Here is a 22773-nt window from a genome sequence, read left to right as displayed (position 1 = left end):
ACCGTTGAAGTTTTGTTTGTACCTTTTGCTTTTTAGTTTGTTTGTTTTGTGGAGTACTTTTTTAAGCATTGAATGTTATGTAGGTTTTAATATTGTGTTTTTATATCTATGTTAATTTTCTATTTTTTTGATATTTTGCTATTTTATTTTTCTTGCTTATTCAAAAAATTTTAAAAAAAGTGAAAATGATGAAAAAAGTTGTGGCGGATTTTGGGGCTGGCTTTATTGCAGGTGTTGGCGTAGAAATTTTAAAATGCCTAACGTCACAACTGAAAAATAAGTTGCAGAGGATTTTAAAGCTAATTCTTTTGTCCAGTATTACTGATGCTCTAACGTGGTTTCGCCAACACATATAATATAAATCAAATTAAAAAAATAAATATAAAATAACTGTTTCAACCTTTTTAATGATAATACCATATGAAAAATAAATTTCCATCTTCTAAAATCAGCTAAAATGAGAATTTTTTAAGGGCTTTGATCTTCTTCAGTGTAAAGAAATACTCCTTTCGTTTCTTCATAGTTAAATCATTTTTCCATTTCAGGAAGTTTCTTCGTAGTTGAGTCATTTTCCTATATAGCAACTTTTTATCCTCTCTTACTTTACCCTCTCTTATTTTATTCTCTCTGCTTTATTCACTTTCTACTTTATTCTCTCTACTTTTTTTCTCTCTCTTAGTTCGAGAAAATCATGGCACCCTTGTCGCCGCTCGATTTCGTAGCGGCGATCTTAAAAGGAGATACTGAGGGTGTGGCCGCAATGGTGCTCACTACTTCCGGCGTGGTGCTCATAGGCTGCATCGTGCTGCTTGCCTGGCGCCGCGCCGCCGGATCGGCCGGGAAGAAGCAGCTGCCGCCGCCTAAGCTGGTCGTGCCCAAGGCCGCGGCGGCGGAGCCGGAGGAAGCAGACGACGACAAGACCAAAGTTTCCGTCTTCTTCGGCACACAGACTGGCACAGCTGAAAGTTTTGCAAAAGTAGGAAAGTTTTTGCAAAAGTAGGAAAATCGTGCATATTTTTGTGGATTTTAACGTTTATTTTGTGGATTTTTGCTGCATGATGTAAACGCTTTTCTATTGCCGGCAACTTTAACTGATACCACTTTTTGGGGAAAGACTTAGATTTACTTTTGCCGGCTGAATGGTTATTTTAGTGTTGTGTAGTAGGCATTTGTGGAGGAAGCCAAAGTTAGATATCCACAGGCAAAGTTTAAAGTTATTGACTTGGTATGTTCTTGGGGTTTTTTCTATTTTTGTTCTAAAATAGAACTTAGATTCCTCGTTTGTTCTAGCTTTTTTTTTGTTCCGGATTTGGGAGAGACGCATGACCCTCATGCGTCTCTTTTTAATGAGACGCATGATCGTCATGCGTCTTTCATAAAGACGCATGAGGGTCATGCGTCTCTATTTTTTTTTCGTTTTTTTTAACGACGCATGAGGGTCATGCGTCTTAGGTATAGACGCATCTCCCTCATGCGTCTGTTGTTTTTTAAAATATAATAGACGACGCATGAGCGTCATGCGTCTTAGGTAGAGACGCATGAGCCTCATGCGTCTCTAACTTGCTTAAATCAGTTCCCACGGCAGAATAGGCAGAATACGCGAGAGAAAGAGAGGAAGACAACCCGTGCGATTTCCTTGGCGATTTCTTGGCGATTCCCTTCATATTTCGGTAAGTTTCCTTCAATTTTTCAACATTGTTCTCGTATTTGTTGTTTATTTGCATATTATTAGGGTTTTGATAAATCTTTTGTATACTTACTATATTAAGGTTTAATGAAAAAAATTGTCTTTAATTGTTGTTGGTTTGTATATATATTTTTGCAGAAATCATGCAAGTATACGTGAGTTTATATTGGGGTGGTAGAATATATCAACTTCCTCAAGTGGGTATTTGTTATGATCCTCCTCGTGCGAGAGCTTCCATCGTATTGGATTCATGTGTCTCATTATCTGAATTAGTTGCAATGATATGTGTTAAGATAAGAATAGATTCAAACCAACACTTCATCGAAATATCTTGGAGGCATTGTTTCTTGGGTACCGGTACGAGTTATGTATGTACTGCGGTTGACAGTGATCAAAGTGTGTTTTATATGTTCAATGCGGCTCTAAATTCTACTCGGCATATTGAATTATTTGTTGAGTATTCGTATGTTGGAAATGCCTTCATCCCACCAATTGTTGATCATGGTGTTGGATCATCTACGAGGTTTGAACCTTTGAGCATGGATTGCGGTATGAATGAGCAAACAGATGTTGCAGATGCTGCTGATGTTGGATTGAATACTCAAGAGAATGTAGAAGAGCATGATGATGTTCATGTTGTACGAAGAGACCTTGATGATGTTCTGTGTATCTGCCAATTAAATCTAAACTTGTGTTTCGGACTATTGGAAAATGGAAATTATTTGTCTCAACTCCACTGAATAATTAAAGTAGGTAAATGTGAAAATAATCCGAAAACGCCCGATCGGGCGAAATTAGTAAAATAGAATCGCCCGAGCGGGCGAACTCTCTGTATTCTGCCAGCCTGCAAGTTAGAGACGCATGAGGCTCATGCGTCTCTAACTTGCAGGCTGGCAGAATACAGAGAGTTCGCCCGCTCAGGCGATTCTATTTTACTAATTTCGCCCGATCGGGCGTTTTCGGATTATTTTCACATTTACCTACTTTAATTATATTTATAACACATAATTAATAAACTATTTAGTTATTCATTAATAGTAATATATTAATATTCAATTAAGACTTTTCAATAGAATAGAAACATGATTAATTCACCAACATAGAAACATTAACATGAATTTGAGCACCAAACAATAACGTAGATATCCAAATATCATATCATATGCAACAATGTTGCAATCAGTTCAATCAATCCGAGCAATTCTACCCTCATTCTTCATGCTACTTATACGACGACGGAGTGTACTTAGCCGGTTCAATCCCCTTGTTCTTCCTCGAAGATAGTCTCTTGTACACTTTGCTCACGAGCTTCCCAACCCCGCTACGTGATGAACCCTCCGCAGCTGGACGAGGTTGGCCATGGATGCTATGAACAACGTCTTCTTCCTCATGTGCCTCGACAATGTTGTCATCTTCTTCTTCATCATCGTTTTTTTCTTCAGCTTGTACAGGAGGCATGACCTGATAATTCTGGAAGAATGAATCGACCGATGCTCGGGCCCCACTCCATTGCGACATGTCTTGACTTTGTGAATATGGGCGACGATTCCAATCGGGCTCAGGCTGGCTTGGAGAATGCAGTGGACGGTCCCACTGCGACTGAGACTCATGCGTCGGGTGTGAATACCACTGGGGTGGGTCATGCTCTTGATACTGCGCCTCTGGTGCTACATAATCGGGAGGCGCCTGAGACATCCTAAACTGCTTTGTGTAGCCGTGTCCCCCAGTCCGAACACCACGCGCTCCACGACGCTGTGGAACTACTTCTTCTTGGTACGGCATGACCACATCCTGATGTTGAGAAGCGGGGTACTCCATGACATCACCGTTGTTCGTATCTTCGAGGGTAGTCCTAACAATTTCTCGAATCTGGCGCACTCGGGGGTCCATTTCGTCTTCCGTAGTTAAATGGAAAACCCTCTGAAAAGCCTCAACCTAGACAAAAAATGATACCAATATCAATAAGAAACAATCTATATCACATGAAAGCATATAGTTTAATATAACAAACTTACAAATAGTCGCATCGAAGCAGCCGACTCATTCATCCCAGCAGTGGCCCGTGCCCCAGGCCGAGTCATGTACGTCACTGTAATTCTGTTATACCACGCCATATAACCCGGGCTCATGGGAATATCCAAAGACATTGGTGCGGCGTATTCGGCAGCTTGGAACCTTTCGTACCTCATGTCCCACTCCCCAATGTAGAACTGATGCGTGGTTGCCCAGTTGTTGCCCTTCTTACCACGCCGATCATTTTTGCCTAAATGATCGGCGTTCCTTAGCATCCTGTCTACATTCTGCGGTATATCCTGATACCGATTGAACTGTCGTCGCACTCGTCCAGGCTCATGGGCCTCGACATAGGCCCAACATACCAAGTAGGTCTCGCACAGAGAGCATCCAGTCACATCATTGCAGTAGTCAGACAGTATGCAATGTGCGTATGGCGTCCAGATAAACTACAAAACAGCAATGCAAATGCCACTGAATAATTCCGTAATAAGTTCATAAATGAAGTCTAAACCGAAATAATACTCACCTGGCCAGGTCTAATCAGAGATATTTGGTCACGATAATGCTCAACCGAATGTCTAGGAGCATTTCCTATCTGCGTTGTTCCTTTCCACCTGTACATATATTTGATGTAAGCAAATAATCCAATATAAATTAATAAATAAATATTTAGATATATACCTGGCGCCACATGGTGTATATGGCTCGTGTACAACTGGTCCAATGAACGCAGGCCTCAATGTGGGCATTCTTTCCCACGCCCATAGCTGCAGAAGCATCATAGGCCCGCCCAACTCTTTTCTCTTATCCATGGAAGCCTCGCACAGATAATGATAAAGGTAGGCCAATGCCGCACTTCCCCAACTAATATTCTTCACCTCTTCTGGATCCCCAAGCCCATTCAACCACATAAATGGCACCTTACACCCCGTGGTGTCCGGTAGAATGAGACCTCCTAATAAAATTAGGGCATGGATACGTGCCCTTTGGATGTATACGTACATAGGTAGGTCATCACCCAGAGGCATCCTTGTCTGGTTGATCAGTGCGGTCATCAGCAAACCGCCTTGCTTTGTCTCTGTGGAAGTATCTGGTATCCATCCCAACAGATCGCGGCACTTGCTGGTCCAGTCTGAAAAGTTGTCATGATAGTCACGCCCTGTGAAAACGCGACCATCCCCCCTCAAGCCCCAAATGGCTTGCACATCTTCCAAGGTGATCGTCGCCTCACCGATCGGTAGATGGAAAGTGTGCGTCTCCGGTCTCCAACGCTCAATCAACGCCGTGATCAGCTCGTTGTCCACCTTCATGGGCTTCCCACAATCGATCACGCCTTTGAAACCAAAGACGTCAAGCCAATATCTAACATTCTCGTGAATTTCGACGTCCCAAGTCTTGCTTTCTGTCCTTCGGACTTTAAATACTTGGGTTGTGCCCTCTTTCATGAGTTTATGTGAAATGTGATGTTTCTGTAAATTTAGCAAGGACGGGTCTTCGGGTCCATTTAATAATTGCTCACTAGAACTTGAAGTCTCCATCTAATCTAAGTACATATTCACGAAACAACAATTACAAATTACAACACAAATTACATATCCATTCAAATTCATCTTCAAAATAACAACAAATCATAAATCAAATGATTGATTCACTCCAATTCAACACCATTCATGCTTTATAAGGCCTAATTTACATATAGCTACTAAATTAGAAGGTTAAATTAAAATATGCAATTCAACCTATACTTTATTCTTCAATATCAACCAAAATCACAACACCAAGCATCTCTAATATATGAATAACTATACAATAGAATGAATTTAGCCACTAAAATCCATTATAATTAACTAAACACCAAAAAATCGGACAAAATTGAGCAATTTGTTATAAACCCTAATTTACAAAAATTAGGGGAAATCTAAACAAACTATGCAAATTAACAACAAATAAGGAAGGAATGTTGAAGGATTGAATGAAACTTACCGGAAAACGAGAGGAAATCGTCGGATTCGCCAAGAAATCGCCAAGGAATCGCCGGAAGTCGCATATCAGAATTCTCTCTCGCGTGTATTCTGCCTTCTGCCTCTCGCGGAACTGATTTAATTCGAAATAGAGACGCATGAGCCTCATGCGTCTCTATTTAAGACGCATGACGCTCATGCGTCGTCTATTATATTTTAAAAAACAACAGACGCATGAGAGAGATGCGTCTATACCTAAGACGCATGACCTTCATGCGTCGTTAAAAAAAACGAAAAAAAAATAGAGACGCATGACCCTCATGCGTCTTTATGAAAGACGCATGACGATCATGCGTCTCATTAAAAAGAGACGCATGAGGGTCATGCGTCTCTCCCAAATCCGGAACAAAAAAAACGCTAGAACAAACGAGGAATCTAAGTTCTATTTTAGAACAAAAATAGAAAAAACCCTATGTTCTTGTTTTACTTTTCTGTCTCCCATTTTTTTATTGTCTTGTTATAGTAGTGCAGAATTCTGGTCTTGACTTTTTTGGATGGTGATAGGATGACTACGCTGCCGATGACGACGAGTACGAGGAGAGAGTTTAGCATTCTTCTTCCTCGCCTCGTAGGTTCCCTTAATATTTTAACTTGATTGCACAGTGACTGGACAACGTTACGATCTCTTCTGTAGAATTGTGATTTATTAATTTACTTGAGGTTTGGCTGGCTGCAGATATGGAGACGGTGAGCCTACTGACAATGCCGCGAGGTTTTACAAATGGTTTACTGAGGTAGAGCGTCTTAGCAATTAAGGATTCACTTCACTTTCATGATACAATGTTGTATTTGGGATTGATGTTGAGCATTGTTGTTGCAGTTAAACGATAGGGAGGACTGGTTTAAGAATCTTCAGTATGGAGTGTTTGGTCTTGGGAATAGACAATACGAGCATTTCAACAAGGTATATAACTGCTAGTGGCCAACATTTGTTCAGTTGCTAGTGTCGACCATCCTTAAGTTTCACAGTCGTGTATATGATGCACTTTTTTATTTTTCGCTCTTTAATTGTTATTGACAGATTGCGATAGTGGTAGATGACCTTATCACCGAGCAAGGTATTCTGATTCTGAGAATGTTCTTTCATTTGGATAGTTAATGGTATAATTTTTCTTTTCTATGCGAGACACTCGATTAACATTCATGACAATCTCAATTGGTAGATTTATCTCCTGCAAACTATGTTTGGCATTGTTAAGTATATTGAAGCGCTGTATTCTGTTTCTTTACATATTTTTAAAAGTGAGATATTACCTGAATTCAGGAGGAAAGAAGCTTGTCCCAGTAGGCCTTGGAGATGATGATCAATGCATAGAAGATGACTTTACTGCATGGTAATTAGATCATATAAATTGTTGGAATGATTGGACTTGAGCATCTATTATGTATGTGTACACGTGTGTTTAAGATTCTTCGCTGATACAGGCGTGAATTAGTGCGGCCTGAGTTGGTAAACTGCTCCGCAATGAGGATGATGCAACGGTTTCCACTCCATCCGCTGTGGTTTTGCAGTATCGTGTTGTGCTCCATGACCAACCAGATGAATCAGTTACGGATAATGGCTCTCCAAATGGTTATGCCAATGGTAACACTCCCTGCAGGTATTTAAAGTTTGCTTCTGTTGTCTTTTCAAAATTTTCTGCTGTAATTTAAGGATTTTTCTTCTAATATCGTTTTGCATCTTTGTTCGTTGAAGGGCAAATGTTGCTGTAAAGAAAGAGCTCCATACTCCCGCATCAGATCGTTCTTGCACTCATTTGGAGTTTGACATATCAGGCACAGGACTTGTGTAAGTTTATACTACTATATTTGTTTAGTCTATACGATATTACGTTGCATATTGTAATTTCTTTTTGGCTTCAACATGACTTTTAACTTAGTTCAAGATGAGGTAGTTTAATTTTTGCTTATGTACTTCTTTATTCCACAGTTATGAAACAGGGGACCATGTTGGTGTCTACTGCTTGAGAATGTCGAGGAAGCAGAAAAATTACTAAACCTGTCTCCACAAACATATTTTTCAGTTCATACCGATAACGAGGATGGCACACCACTCAGTGGAAGCTCCTTGCCACCTCCATTCCGCCCTTGCACTTTGCGAACAGCGCTAACCAAATATGCAGATCTTATGAGTATGCCCAAAAAGGTATATTTGTCACCCTTTTATTGTCCTATTTGCTAATGGATTTGAATTAAGCTCAAACATACACATGTTTTTCCAGTCTGTGCTAGTTGCATTAGCAGAATATGCTTCCGACCAAAGTGAAGCTGATCGGCTCCGGTATCTTGCATCTCCCGATGGAAAGGTTTTTGAATTGTTCATTCGGTTGACTATTACCTTGTTATTCTACCTTGTAAGTTTTTATGTTCCCACATTTTCAGGAGGAATATGCACAGTATGTAGTTGCAAGTCAAAGAAGCCTACTTGAGGTCATGTCCAAATTCCAGTCTGCCTAGCCTCCTCTAGGTGTTTTCTTTGCAGCAGTTGCTCCTCGCCTGCAGCCCAGATTTTATTCTATCTCATCCTCCCCGAAGTGAGTTCCATTTGATATTATTTTGATATAAAAGCTCAAGGCTTGCGCTGCAGTTCGAACTATATCAGCAATAGGCCGTCTTATGAGCTATAAACTGCTCAAATGAAATGTTCCTGGACATAGCGAAATTCTTCCTTGTGTGTTCTTTTCTTTAGATAATTTGTTTTATATCATCTTAGCTTCTCACCAACTTCTCAACTATCATCCAGAATTGCACCGACTAGAGTTCATGTAACTTGTGCTCTGGTTTACGACAAAACACCAACAGGACGAATCCACAAGGGTATATGCTCTACATGGATAAAGGTATTTTATTAAAGTTAAAATCTACTTCATAAAGTTATATCTTGAGCAGCAGAGATGATAATAAGAAATGGATATTAGCTCTTCAAGTTTGGTTGAAAATTACTTTATTGATGAATGATGAATCGTCGTGACATTTCTAATAGCCATTCCAAATCGTAATTTGTACCACTTGTTACATGAGGATACGTTCTACTGCCTCATACCTAACCATCTACCTCTTATCAGAATGCTGTGCCTTTGGAGGAAAGCAGCGATTGCAGTTGGGCACCAATCTTTATTCGGAACTCTAACTTCAAACTCCCTGCTGATCCTAAACTACCGATAATAATGGTCGGCCCTGGTACCGGCTTGGCTCCATTTAGGGGTTTCCTTCAGGTTTGTGTGAATGCATTTTGAGCTTGAACCTGCTTTTGAGGCCTAAGAGCATTAGCAATGGGGTGCCCTAAGGCGCGCCCTATGGCGCGCCACGTCAGCAGTTTTATCCTCCTACCTCCCCACCTGTAGTGGAGCGCCCTAAGGTACGCCCTATGGCGCGCCACATCATCATTTTATTGTTTTGTTTAATTAATTTAACTGTTTTCAAATAACAAATAACAAGTAAATAAAAAACGGTCTAAATAACAAACGGCGAAGTTTTAATAAAAAAAAGTTACATCATTGAACTAATAAAAAAAAAAAAAACTAAGTCGGACAAATTCCCAACTTCCGACGCAGCTCATCGAGTAACGCCCGGAGATATTCGGCTTCGTCGGGGTCGGTACACTTCCTGAGGGCCCTGTGCGTCTGCAAAATCGTCCTTGCTATCGACGCTGTTGCTAACGACTCAAACGCGGTGGCCGTCTGGGTCGGGAGCTCTACCGGGACCGGAGCTTGGGTTGAGCGGTCGACGATGAGGTCGCGGTCGCCTTCCCCTTGGCCTTCTCAGCCTTGACGCCGGGAGGACACCGGTGTGCCGGAACTCCCTTCATCCACGTACGTCCGGTTGAGGTCAACCGGGTGGTTGCCGCTGCCGCTGCTCGTATAATCACCAGCTTCAGTGGTCTTCGTCCTCTTCGGCGCACCAGTGTGCAGAATTCCACCTTGGAACTTCTGCTTGTCCCTCAAGAGCGCCCAGATGGCCTTGTGCTTGAAGTCGCCGTACATCGACCGGTACGACAACAGCGCTTTAGCGCGCACGTCGCTCGCGCTCTCGCCGCTCCCCTGTGACCGTGTGAACTTCTCGAACTCCGTCGCGTACAAGTTCACTTGCTTCTTGACTTGATCCCAGTGCTTGCGGAGTTGTTCACGCTTGCGCTTGTACGCGGTCGGCGGCTTCACCGAATTGTAGAGGTCCGCGATGCGTTCCCAGTACGCGATCTGTCGCTGGTGCGCCGATATATCTACCCAACACCGGGCCAAGGTGAGAGTTTCGTCGTCGTTGTAGTTCGTACGGCCGGGGGCGTACTCATCGCAATCACCGGGAGGCGGCAACTTCTGCGCCCGCTGCCGGTTCCGCTTCTTTCTGGCTGGGGCGGAAGCGGTCGCTGCGGGGTCGGGATCGGCCGCTGCGGTTGGGCGGTGCGGAGACGGCTCCATGTCAGACAACCCATACGATTCCGTACTGAAATCTGGATCGTAATGGGCATTGGTGTCGAACGAACGATAATCGCCGGGTTCTGTACCCGGCCAATGCGCCCCTGCGCTAAACATAGGACTATTGGGGCTTGAATCCATTTCGTAGTAATTATGTAATTGTAAGTTTCGAAAATGAAATCGAGTGAAATGAAATGTTACAAATGAACGGTATTTATAAAAAACGAAATCGCGTGCCATCGTCCGCGGTTGATCGTCCGCGACCTCCACAATGGGGCAGACGATGGCGCGGACGATGGCTATCGTCCGCGCTATCCTCCGCGACCGAAGTATAGGGCGCGACTATCGTCCGCGCCCTATGGCGCGCACCCGCAATGGGTGCGGACGATGGATGGCGCGGACGATGCGCGCCATCGGGCGTGCCATCGTCCGCCCATTGCGGATGCCCTAAATTCTGATTTTTCTAATATTTTCTACCAATATTTCAGGAAAGGTTAGCTCTAAAGGAATCTGGAGCTGAACTTGGTCCTGCAATTTTATTTTTTGGTTGTAGGAGCCGTAAACTGGTCGGTTATCTACTCGGCTATTGTTAACCTCTTGTTCTTTTCTCAAAATGTTTGCCAACTAATAATTCTTTTTTACTTTCTGCAACCATGCAGGATTTTGTTTATGAAGATGAGCTGAACAGCTTTGTCAAAGCTGGAGTGATTTCTGAGCTCATAGTTGCATTTTCACGAGAGGGACCCACCAAGGAATACGCACAGCACAGAATGTCTCAAAGGGTATGCAGTCTTCGTCAAAAAATTGTCTTAAGTTTCACCCAACAATGAAATTTCAAGAGTTAAATTTCACTAACATCTAGGTTAAATCTACTGAATAATAGGCTTCAGACGTGTGGAAAATGATCTCCGATGGAGGCTATGTTTACGTCTGTGGTGATGCCAGGGGAATGGCACGTGATGTACACCGAACTCTCCACACAATTGCACAAGAACAGGTTGGTTCCTCCTGAGACTTATGGTTCTGTATTTCTTGGTTATAATGTGGTCCTTGTGTTCCGTCCCTTTCTGTGGGCCGTGAGGTTGGAACTACTTTCATATCCTGTTTATACTTAGCATTTAATACGATTACCTTTCATATTCTTGAATAAGGCAGACACACCAGTATTGTTCTTTTCATGCATACTCGTTTGAGGTTGTGCGATATTGACAGCTAACTTAAGGAGTCAGGACTTGTTTTGAGGTTTTTGGGCCTTTTGAATTTCTGATTTTTTAATTTTCTTTTTTGTTGGGGCATTCAAACTTTTGCTTGGCTATAGTCTATATGCTAAAGTCGATTCATACAACTTTTTAGTTATCACATTGATGGGATACGAACTAAACAACTAAACAATAATTGCGAGCCCAATAGCAGTGACGGCCCATCAGCCCAAAACCCAAGAAAGAGTATCAGTTCGGCACAACCAAAGAGTTCGGTCACAGCCTATAGCTCGGTAAAAGCCGACCAATCGAGCTCAACTCTCAGATCGGCAAAAGCTGATCGGCAAAGTTCAGCAGTTCGGTCTCAGTATTCGACCGAACAAGGAGATAGTGGACCCATGCAGGATCTCCACGACCTCCATTACACCCACGATCTATTTAGTGGTATTAAGCAGTTATCAACCCCCCTACCAGGGCTGCAAACCACGATCTTAGTTCGAATGTATAAATAGAACTTAGATCAGATAGACCAGGGTTAAGTTCTCTAGATCCTGAATCTCATATAGCAAATCAGTATTGTAATCTGTAAGCTGATCAAGCAATACAAATTTGCCCTCTATTCTTCCCGTGGACGTAGATTTACCTCAGTAAAGCGAACCACGTAATTTTCAGTGTTGTGATCTTCATTTATTACTTGCATTTATTCCCATCAAAAATTCGCTAAATCATCACTGGCGCCGTCTGTGGGAAAACAGAAAACCAAAACTGTGATAAAAGCGAGTTTTTGATCCTCTTCCACCAAAAAATGCGTACCAGATCACATAATACCCATACTTCCGTCCGTGATGAACGTGAGGAAGCTAGTCCAGCCCGTAGGTCTGGAAAACAGCCTCGGGAGAAATCTGCCTCCAGTTCTCACGGTGAAAGAACAAACCACTCAAAAAGTCATCGCACCGAGCCTCCCCAGCAGCTCGCTTTGAATGAGGCTGTCAAGTTGTTCTTGGCTGAGAAGCAGGATGAGTTCTTAACATTCCTGCAAAAGAGCCAGAAGCCGGAGAAGAAAACGGCGGATTCTCCCTCCCCTCCAGACATGAAAGTCACTACCGCAGTAGTGTCGTATCTTCCAGGAGAAAGAATCCTCACCACCGATATGTTCCTTCTCCTCCTTGTTACCGAAATCACAGGATAACTCCATCTCCACCATACCGTAGAGATGTCGGATTCGCTATGTATGGAGCGCTGAAGACTCCATTTTCGGATGATATCACCAGAACTCCGTTGCCACAGAATTACCGAACTCCGTCAGTGACTTATGACGGGTTAGTGGATCCTCATGATTTCCTGGGACGCTATCAGTATAATATGGCGAACCAAGGTCTCAATGAGGTTCATATGTGTAAGCTGTTTCCCGAGCTGCTCATCGGGAACGCAAGAAGGTGGTTTGATAGCCTCCCTCAAGGCAGCATTAGATCTTACAGAGATCTAATGGATGCTTTTCATAGGAGGTTCTTCCAGAAAGCTGAAACCCGAATCACTTCGGCTCAGCTGCTTTCTATACGTCAAGGTCGCGATGAAAAGATTAGCGACTTCATGACAAGATTCCACAAGGAATGCCTACAAGTAGATGATCTCAATGATCTACTTGTCATTTCGGCATTCCAAAATGGAATTCTGCCAGGAGCTCTCTACAGAAAGCTCGTTGAATGCAGTCCGCAAACAGCTCAAGAGATGTGGGACATTGCGGACCAGTTTTCTCGTGCTGATGAGGCAGACCGTCGAAAACGGTCTTTAGACAGCTCTTCCAGAGGAGACAAGAGGAAGCCCGATCATAGCGATCAGGGACATCCTCGCCGAACTCCTTTTGAAAGAATTCAAAGGGCACCGGTACAAGACAGATTGGGACCACGTCTCAATCCTGAGAAACCACCCGCTCAGTTCGTACCATTGAACAAGTCGAGAGCGGAAATTTTCGAACTGCATTCTGATATGTTCGAAAAACCAAAGCCGATGACGAAATCGGCCACGCGCCGAAGTCAGGATAAATATTGCTCCTTCCATCAAGACCACGGTCACGATACCGAGGAGTGCCGAAATTTGGCAGCAGATATTGATGTTCTTGTGAAAGCAGGGACGTTAAAAAAATACCAAAGCAAGCCGCCGAAAAAGAATAAGAAACAGAGAAGTGCGAACTGCGCTCCTCAGGATCCTAAAAGGCAACAGGATCCCGAAGACGATGACGAGCCGCAATATGATGGAGTAATCCAGACTATTGACGCTCTCCCAGCCGGGAAGACTAAATCGTCTCTAAAATCAGAGCGCAGAGGCTTCAATCGAGAGGAGCCAACACATAAAAGGCTGAAGAAGGAGGAAGTAATTACATTTTCAGATGCAGATCCCGTCCCGGCCATTTCTCCTCATCAAGACGCTATTGTCATTCAAGCTGGAGTGGCAAACAAACTGATCCACAGAGTGTTTGTGGATACAGGAGCGTCGGTTAGCATTCTTTTTAAAGAATGTTTTGATAAACTGGAAGTGGATCCAGCTCGGCTCAGTCCGGCCCCACTTCCTCTGAAAAGTTTCGCCCAGGAGGACACCCGCCCTGAAGGTATTATCAGCCTTCCGATTACGGTAGGAAGAGCGCCTACTAGCTCCAGTACGGTGATCGAGTTTTTTGTGGTAAAAGCTCGATCCCCGTATAACATTATACTGGGAAGAGACTGGCTCAACACAGTTCGGGCCATTTGCTCTACTTATCACCTCACAATCAAGATCCCCACTAAAGGAGGGATAGCAGTCATCCGAGGTGATCAAAAGAGAGCAAAAGAATGTTTGCAGATTGCGCTTAAAAGTGCCGAACGATCAGATCGGCACCATCAAGCATAGCAATCACAGCAGCCGGAGTCAGAGGCAGGCGAAATGAACGAAGTCACACCGGAGCCGAACTCGATGAAAGTTCAGTTATACGAAGATGATCCATCCAAAACGGTCAAGATCGGTTTCGCGGGAACACCTCTACTCCGGGAAAAGACCATCCAGCTCCTCAAAGAGTACAAAGATGTCTTTGCGTGGTCTCCGTTGGACATGACTGGAGTGTCTCCCGAGGTAATTACACATCGGTTAAATATTGATCCTTCAGTCCGGCCTATAAAACAGAAGCAAAGACTCTTTGCGGCAGAAAGAAATCAAGTCATCCATGACGAAGTCCGCCAATTACTGAAAGCGGATGTATTATTTGAAGTAAAATATCCTTCTTGGGTGGCCAATCCTGTGATGATCAAGAAAAAAGAAGGAGGATGGCGGATGTGCATAGATTTTACGGATCTAAATAAGCACTGTCCTAAAGATTGCTACCCCCTTCCCAACATAGATAAAAAAGTAGAAGCTCTGATAGGCTTCGAAATTTTCTGTTTTCTTGATTTGTATAAAGGATACCACCAAGTTTTAATGGATGAGAATGATGCTTCAAAAACGGCTTTCATTACTGACTTCGGTATTTTTGCTTATAAAAAGATGCCATTTGGTTTAAAGAATGCCGGAGCCACATATCAAAGGATGGTAGATAAGCTATTTCGGCACCTGATCGGAAAAGAGGTTGAAGTATATGTTGACGACATAGTTGTTAAAAGCAGAAGCACTTCGGAGTACGAAAACAATCTCAAATCCACTCTCGACGTGCTCAAAAAAGCCAACCTCAAACTCAATCCCCAAAAATGTACCTTTTTGGTAGATTCGGGAAAATTTCTGGGTTGTTGGGTTTCAAAGGAAGGACTCAAGGCAAATCCCCTAAAGGTTCAAGTTGTTCAGAACATGGCAATGCCGAAGTCCATACATGATGTGCAAAGGCTAACTGGATGTCTAGCCGCGCTGAATAGATTCCTTTCCCAAGCAGCCGAAAAGCAAATGCCGTTCTTCAATGTTTTGAAGAAGGCACCAAAGTTTGAGTGGGGAGCCGAACAGAAAAAGGCTTTTGACGAACTCAAAAGTTATTTAACCGAACTTCCTATTCTCTCTGCTCCAACAGATGCCGAAGTGATATTCTTATATTTAGCAGCATCAGATCAAACCATTAGCGCGGTGCTTGTACGAGAAGAAGGCCTAAAACAGCGTCCTATCTACTTTACAAGCCGAGCATTAAGAGGTCCCGAAACAAGATATCAACCTCTGGAAAAAATTGCTCTGGCATTAGTAAATGCAGCAAGGAGACTGCGGCCATATTTCTATGCTCACAAAGTATGCGTCTTAACCGATCTTCCACTTCGGCAAGTTTTGACTAAGCCAGAAGCATCAGGCAGAATTGCCAAGTGGGCCATAGAGTTGGGAGAACATTCAATAGAATATCTACCTCAGAAAGCCATCAAGGGACAAGCCTTGGCAGATTTTCTTGTAGAGGCAAAGTTCGATCAGGCAATCCCTATTATTGCCGAACAGAAAAATTCTACCAATGATGAACTAACACAGCCCCAGAAACCCGAAGTAGAGCCGCCGGACTGTTGGATTGGATTCGTAGATGGAGCTTCGAATAAGACAGGAAGTGGAGTTGGTATTCTACTTATCGCTCCCGACGGACACGAAGTAACTTATTCACTTCGGTTCTTATTCCCAACCACTAATAACGAAGCCGAATACGAAGCCCTTCTTGCCGGACTTCAGTTAGCGCAATGTCTACTTGTCAAATCTCTCAAAATTCATTGTGATTCACAAGTCATAGTGAATCACATGCTGGGTACAAGTGAAGCCCGTGGTGAAAGGATGAAAAAATACTTGGACAAAGCGCAAAGTATTAGCCGAAATTTCTCTTATTTTCGGATAATCAGCATTCCCAGAGCGGGAAATAGCCGAGCAGATACTTTAAGTAAGTTGGCCTCATATCCGAGCTCAAAGGTGGAGGAATTACCGCACAGAAGCATTGATGAAGCTGAAGTACACTCAGTAACCAGTTCACCAAACTGGATGACGCCAATATTAAAGTATCTAGATCAAGGACAACTGCCCGAGGATAAGAGAGAAGCAAGGAAAATCACATGCCGAGCACGTCGGTATGAACTTCATGAAGGAGTCCTATATAGAAAGTCCTACCTTCAACCGTTATTGCGATGTGTAGGACCAGAAGAGACGGATTACATCCTTAGAGAAGTTCATGAAGGATCTTGCGGTAGCCACATCGGAGCTAGAGCATTAGCTAAAAAAGTTCTGAGATGGGGATATTATTGGCCAACTTTGGTACAAGAAGCAGTACAGCTAGTTAAGAAATGTACGAAATGCCAAATCCATGCAAATATCCCAAGGACGCCGCAGACTGATCTATGTGCTATGCAAAGCCCTTGGCCTTTTATGCAATGGGGCATAGACATAGTAGGACCACTACCACAAGCTCCCCGGCAAATGAAATTCTTGATCGTTGCCGTGGATTACTTCACAAAGTGGGTGGAGGCTGAACCATTAGCTACGATAACAAGCTCAAAGGCATTAGATTTTGTCTGGAAGAACATAGTTTGCCGATTTGGCATACCCCATATCCTCATTTCAGATAATGGGACTCAGTTTACTGACAAAACATTCAAGAATTGGTGCCAAGAGTTGAATATTCAACAGCGGTTCACTTCGGTCTCTCACCCACAAGCAAACGGACAAACGGAAGTAACAAACCGTACTTTGGTGAAAGGATTAAAAACTCGGTTAGAACAAGCCAAAGGACAATGGGTAGAAAATCTTCCTCAAATCCTATGGTCTTACCGAACTACACCAAAAACCTCCAACGGTGAAACTCCGTACAGTCTAGTGTACGGCACTGAAGCCGTAATTCCGGTTGAGATCGGCATACCCAGCCCCCGAACCCTTAATTTCTCAACAGAACTGAATGACGACGGACTGAGAGCCGAACTAGATCTTGCCGAAGAAAGAAGAGAATTGGCCTTCATAAAAGAAGCCAAGTACAAGGAGCAAGTAACCCGGTATTATAACCAAAGGGTGAAAAAGCTGCAGTTTCAAGTGGGAGATCTCGTATTGAGAAACAATGAAGTAAGCCGAGCAGAAAAGCTGGGCAAACTTGAACCCACATGGGAAGGTCCGTATCGGGTGTCAGAAGTCCTGGGAAAAGGGTCTTATAAATTAACCCACATGTCAGGAGAACAAGTACCCCGAACATGGCATATTTCCAACCTCAAGAAGTTCTATTTGTAAGAGACAAGGTCCGGTCAGTCTTGTGTCTAGTTCGGTCCTAGGGTTATGTGCTTTCATGTTTTTATTGTTCTTGTGTCTAGTTCGGTCCTAGGGTTATGTGCGTTTTGTCTCTTATAAATGTTACTGAGGTATATTGCTCCTTAAAGGCTGATCCCCTTTTTTTAGATCATGTATTAAAGACAATTGTGAGTCCAAGCTTCTAAGGAAGATACAAGATTCCACAATTCAGCTTAAGAAACAAGCAATTCGTCTGAAACGAACTGCAATAAGCCGAAAACCACTCCGGTTAACTAGGGAAAGTCCAATCCAAGCGATAAAACTCGCCAAATAAGGACACTAACTAAGTCCGGTCAAAGAAGAGTTTACTTCATAAGACCGAGGACGAGTAAAGACAATTGTGGGTCCAAGCTTCTAAGGAAGATACAAGATTCCACAATTCAGCTTAAGAAACAAGCAATTCGTCTGAAACGAACTGCAATAAGCCGAAAACCACTCCGGTTAACTAGGGAAAGTCCAATCCAAGCGATAAAACTCGCCAAATAAGGACACTAACTAAGTCCGGTCAAAGAAGAGTTTACTTCATAAGACCGAGGACGAGTACAATAAATGAAATAAAAAATCGCTGAACTGTAAATACGCAGTGATAGAAGCGAAATGAAAAAATTTCATTTACTAAGTCTTGTTGGGCATACAATTCCGCTGCCCTACGAGAATGCGTTACACCATTACAAAGGACTATTCTACTGTCTACGATTGCTAAAGTTGAGCCACCTATCCGAAAAGTCCTCATGATGCTGAGTTCGGGCGTTCCGAGCAGTTGAAGAATAAGTAGGTGGACGAGATGCTCTGATCGACCTACCGCCTCTTCCCTGAGTCCGGGAAGTTCTAGCACCTCGGCGGCGAAGAGTCTCTTCACGAAGCATTCGCTGATCTTGCTCACTCATATTCACAACTCCTCTACGAACTTCAGGGCGTTCTTGTCTTGACGTTTCCGGTTGCTCCTGAGTCCGTTGCTGATTTGGAGTAGAATTTTGAGTAAGTGGATTAGAGGTTTGAGTTGGAGTGTGAGCATCTGTTAGCGGGAAACGGCTAAGGAATCTCTCGATTGAGGGACGCCGGGAAAGAATGATGTCGTACAGAGAAGCCAAGCGCCTCAATGATTTCACAACTTGTTGGCAAGCCGAGCTCTCCAGCACATTGTTCTTCCGGAGTACATGAAGCTTCTCCCACAGTTCATCAACTTGATTCTGAGCTTCAGATATAGTCATTCCCCCGCGCCCGCAGATGAAATCTTCATATGCAGTCCTCTCAGCGATGACAGTATTCAGCTCGGCCTCCAGATCTTTCTTTATGGACTCTAAGTCCTTATTGTTGGACTCCAGCTCCACTAAACGAGCCAAGAGTTCATCATACTTCATCTGGTCATCTATAGCTTTTTTCTCAGCTTCATTTAAAGCCAAAGAGTATAGCCGCTTCCAGTGAAGTACCTCCAGCTCCTTAGAGTTAAGAATACGAAGCAGCTATGTCAGTTCGGCATTTCAGTTTACCGAGCAGGCAGTAAACCACAATAAGAGTAAAAGAGATTAAGAAGAGCTATAAGGAAGACACGAGTGTAGAAAGAAGAATTTTTTTTCATTCACAAGAAAAAATTTACACAAGGAGGGCTTCAAGGCCATTTTACAAATAGAAAGAAAGAAACTAAACTAAGAGAAGGGAGACGAAATCATACTTTGCCAGTTTCGTCTCCGGCTTCCCTGTGGGTTTCAGCTTCTTTCTCCTTGTCGACCTCGGTCTCAGCCTCGGCCTCCCTCCTCCCTCCCTCCTGCTCGGCGCCCCCATCGCCGATCTGCTGCACCTCTTGCTCGGCGTGCCCGTCGCCGGTCTGCTGATCCCTCTGCTCGGTCTCCTTGCCGGCCTCATTTTCCTGCTCACCCTCTTCTTTGAAAATTGAAGCGGGTGAAACAGGCCCCAAGGAGGCAAAGATGGCCTCCATGTTCTCGTCACGGTCAGCACGGCAATTACGGACTCGTTCAGCAGAAAGCAGGACCGATGAAGACGCAAGCTCCTCAAGGAGCGGCAGACTCTGGAGACGCGCTGCAATCTCTCGGCCATACAGCGGCAAGACGACTTCGGGTTCCTGCTCAACATTATCGGTCATCAATTTCAGCAGATCACCGATAAGGGCCGAAAATTGATTGCTCAAAAAGAGTTTCTCCGTGTAAACACGGAGAGCCTCCCCCTGAGCAACCACGGCAGCCGCCTCCCTCTGTGTCGACCGCTCTCTCTGGATGATGAGCTGGTCTTTGGCACGCTGGGCTTCATCCTGAGCCGAGATCATAGCGGCCCTTGCCCTCTCAAAGTCTGCCCGAGCCTGTTCGGCCTGATGACGAGCAGCATTCAAATTCCTCTGCATCTCATCATAATCGCTGGACGCTTTAGAGAGTTCAACTGTGACGAGTTTGCAGAGCATATTGTTCCTCTGAAAATGGAAAAAGAAAAAAGTCAACAGAGGGGCCACAAAAAAAATATAGGAAAGAAGCAAAGCCAGAAAATCAAGAAGAAAATTCACCTCTACAAAGTCCTTTGGCCATAAAAAGGGCTCAGAGATATGTTCCGAAGTGGCCGTAACCACTCCTGATCCATAACCCCCTGGACAATGTCTCTCTCTGGCGCTTTTGGGGGTTTCTGAGTCTTCGCCTTCCCCCTTGCCGAGGTCGATCCCGACTTTTTTGGATCCGAAGACTGACTCGAAGAGGTCTTCTGCCTCTTCGGATTCTTCTCGGCATCAGACGCCGAGCTGGTGGTTTTCTGTTTCTCCGGCTCCTTTGATTCGGAGGGTTTGCGACCAAGCCTGCTTAGCATGTTCACTGCCAAAAAGCAAGAAAACAAAGTTAGTTTTCGCCGCTAAAGCAGTAAAGCATAAAAAAGAAATCCTCACCCTCAGTCTCTTCGTCCGAAGACGAGGAGTCGGACACGAAGTCACCCTTGACGAGCTCAGATTCCAAATACTGTTTCCTAATCATGGGAATCTTATTGAGCCCGCCCTCGAGCTCGTCCAACGGTTCTACCCGAGGATGAGGAATTACGGACTTCGGCCCTCTCCAGGAAAAGTCCGGAGCCGCTGTCCTATTGTAAAAAAAGAAGCGATTTTTCCACATCGGCCATTTGGTTTTACAGAAGGCTCTAAAGGGCTGTAAAGGGATCAAGTAAAACCAGGATCCCTTTCTCTTAAACTGAAAGAAATTAAGGATTGCCCTCAGAGACAGATCCTTTTCTAGTCTACGCAGCTCGGCAGCAAAGGCCGATAAGTGCCTCCAAGAATTTGGAGTCACCTGACCTAAAGGAAGTTGGAAAAAATCAAGAAGCTCTACAAAGGCGGGGGGAAGAGGGAAACGAAGCCCGCATTCTAAGCAGGCTTCGTAAACGGTGGCATAACCCTCCGGCGGCGAGTTAGCCCTATGAGTGTCGTCGGGAATCACCACTAACCCCCCAGGAAGAAAATATTTTCTGTGTAAGGATATCACAGTATCCTTACTCAAAATGCTGTGAAAATATTCTACCGTCTTCTCCCCGGACTTTTTCCGGCCAGAAGATCCCTTACCCCCCTTCCTACCACTACCTGATTCAGAAACATTTTCAGAAGAAGAAGACATGATTCTTACTCTTTGATGGTCGAAAGTCTCTGAAGAAATTCTTGAAGAAGCGGAAGAAAATTTTACGAAAAAGAGAGAGAATGCAGAAGAAATAATCGCAAAAGTGTTCCAATGATGAAGAAAGGAAATATTTTTCAAATTCGTCGCACCGTTTCAAATCCCACTTTTTCTGGATTCTCTGGCCGGATTTGGCTGTCACATTTAATGCAGACACGTGCAGAGCACGTCCCCTGACGTCAGCCTCCCCCTTACACTTATCCAAAATGCCGAAGTGATTCACTTCGCTTTTCGGGGGGGGGTGGTGATGGGATACGAACTAAACAACTAAACAATAATTGCGAGCCCAATAGCAGTGACGGCCCATCAGCCCAAAACCCAAGAAAGAGTATCAGTTCGGCACAACCAAAGAGTTCGGTCACAGCCTATAGCTCGGTAAAAGCCGACCAATCGAGCTCAACTCTCAGATCGGCAAAAGCTGATCGGCAAAGTTCAGCAGTTCGGTCTCAGTATTCGACCGAACAAGGAGATAGTGGACCCATGCAGGATCTCCACGACCTCCATTACACCCACGATCTATTTAGTGGTATTAAGCAGTTATCAACCCCCCTACCAGGGCTGCAAACCACGATCTTAGTTCGAATGTATAAATAGAACTTAGATCAGATAGACCAGGGTTAAGTTCTCTAGATCCTGAATCTCATATAGCAAATCAGTATTGTAATCTGTAAGCTGATCAAGCAATACAAATTTGCCCTCTATTCTTCCCGTGGACGTAGATTTACCTCAGTAAATCGAACCACGTAATTTTCAGTGTTGTGATCTTCATTTATTACTTGCATTTATTCCCATCAAAAATTCGCTAAATCATACTTACGTACTCGGTATTACAGGGTTCTCTGAGCAGCTCTGAAGCTGAGGGCATGGTTAAAAATCTGCAAACGACAGGAAGGTACTTGCGCGATGTCTGGTGATGAGCCCCTCGTCGTGTATGTGTTGACTCGGGTAAAGAAACAAGGTCTTCATTACATTATTGCTAATTTCTCAAGTATAAAGGGAGGTAATCCGCACAGACAACTCCTTGCCTTCAGAAGATTGTGTCTACAAATTTTGTTTTCGTATGTTCTTTTTGTTTCTATTTTTGCCTCTTTAATGATTTTTTTTTTGTTTCGTATAACTAGTAGCTATAGTACAGATGTATGATATACGATTAATGTCGACTCGATGTTAGATATACTAACTATTGATGAGCCACCAAGATGGCTTAGACCAAGGTTTTCTTTTTAATCTTCATTCATGTAGTTATCATTTATATTTTTGGGTTAAAATGTTTTCTTTTCTTTTTTCTTGTTGATGATTGTATTTGTAACTGCATATAGTTGAAAGGGATCAAATGAAATAAAATACTAGATCTAATAATATTCTTTTCCCATTATATCATTTGTATTGTCACTTTTTAAATGTCTATTATGAAATGCTTTATTTCACTTTTACTAATTTTTTCAGCAACTTTAATTTACATTTCTTAATGTTAGTGACAAGTGAGAGGGACATAATTGAGACATTTAGTGATGGAGAGGAGTTATACAGAATGCTAAGATGCATCTA

The 22773-nt window shown here is 43.5% G+C and overlaps 1 pseudogene; it reads left to right on the top strand.

The window, feature by feature from the left end:
* Positions 1 to 760: 760 nt before the first annotated feature.
* On the top strand, positions 761 to 22452 carry LOC121804869 (annotated as a pseudogene).
* Positions 22453 to 22773: the final 321 nt, after the last annotated feature.

Source organism: Salvia splendens, chromosome 5, assembly GCF_004379255.2.
Source record: "Salvia splendens isolate huo1 chromosome 5, SspV2, whole genome shotgun sequence".
Lineage (NCBI taxonomy): Eukaryota > Viridiplantae > Streptophyta > Magnoliopsida > Lamiales > Lamiaceae > Salvia > Salvia splendens.
This window is presented reverse-complemented; position numbering and strand designations above follow the sequence as displayed.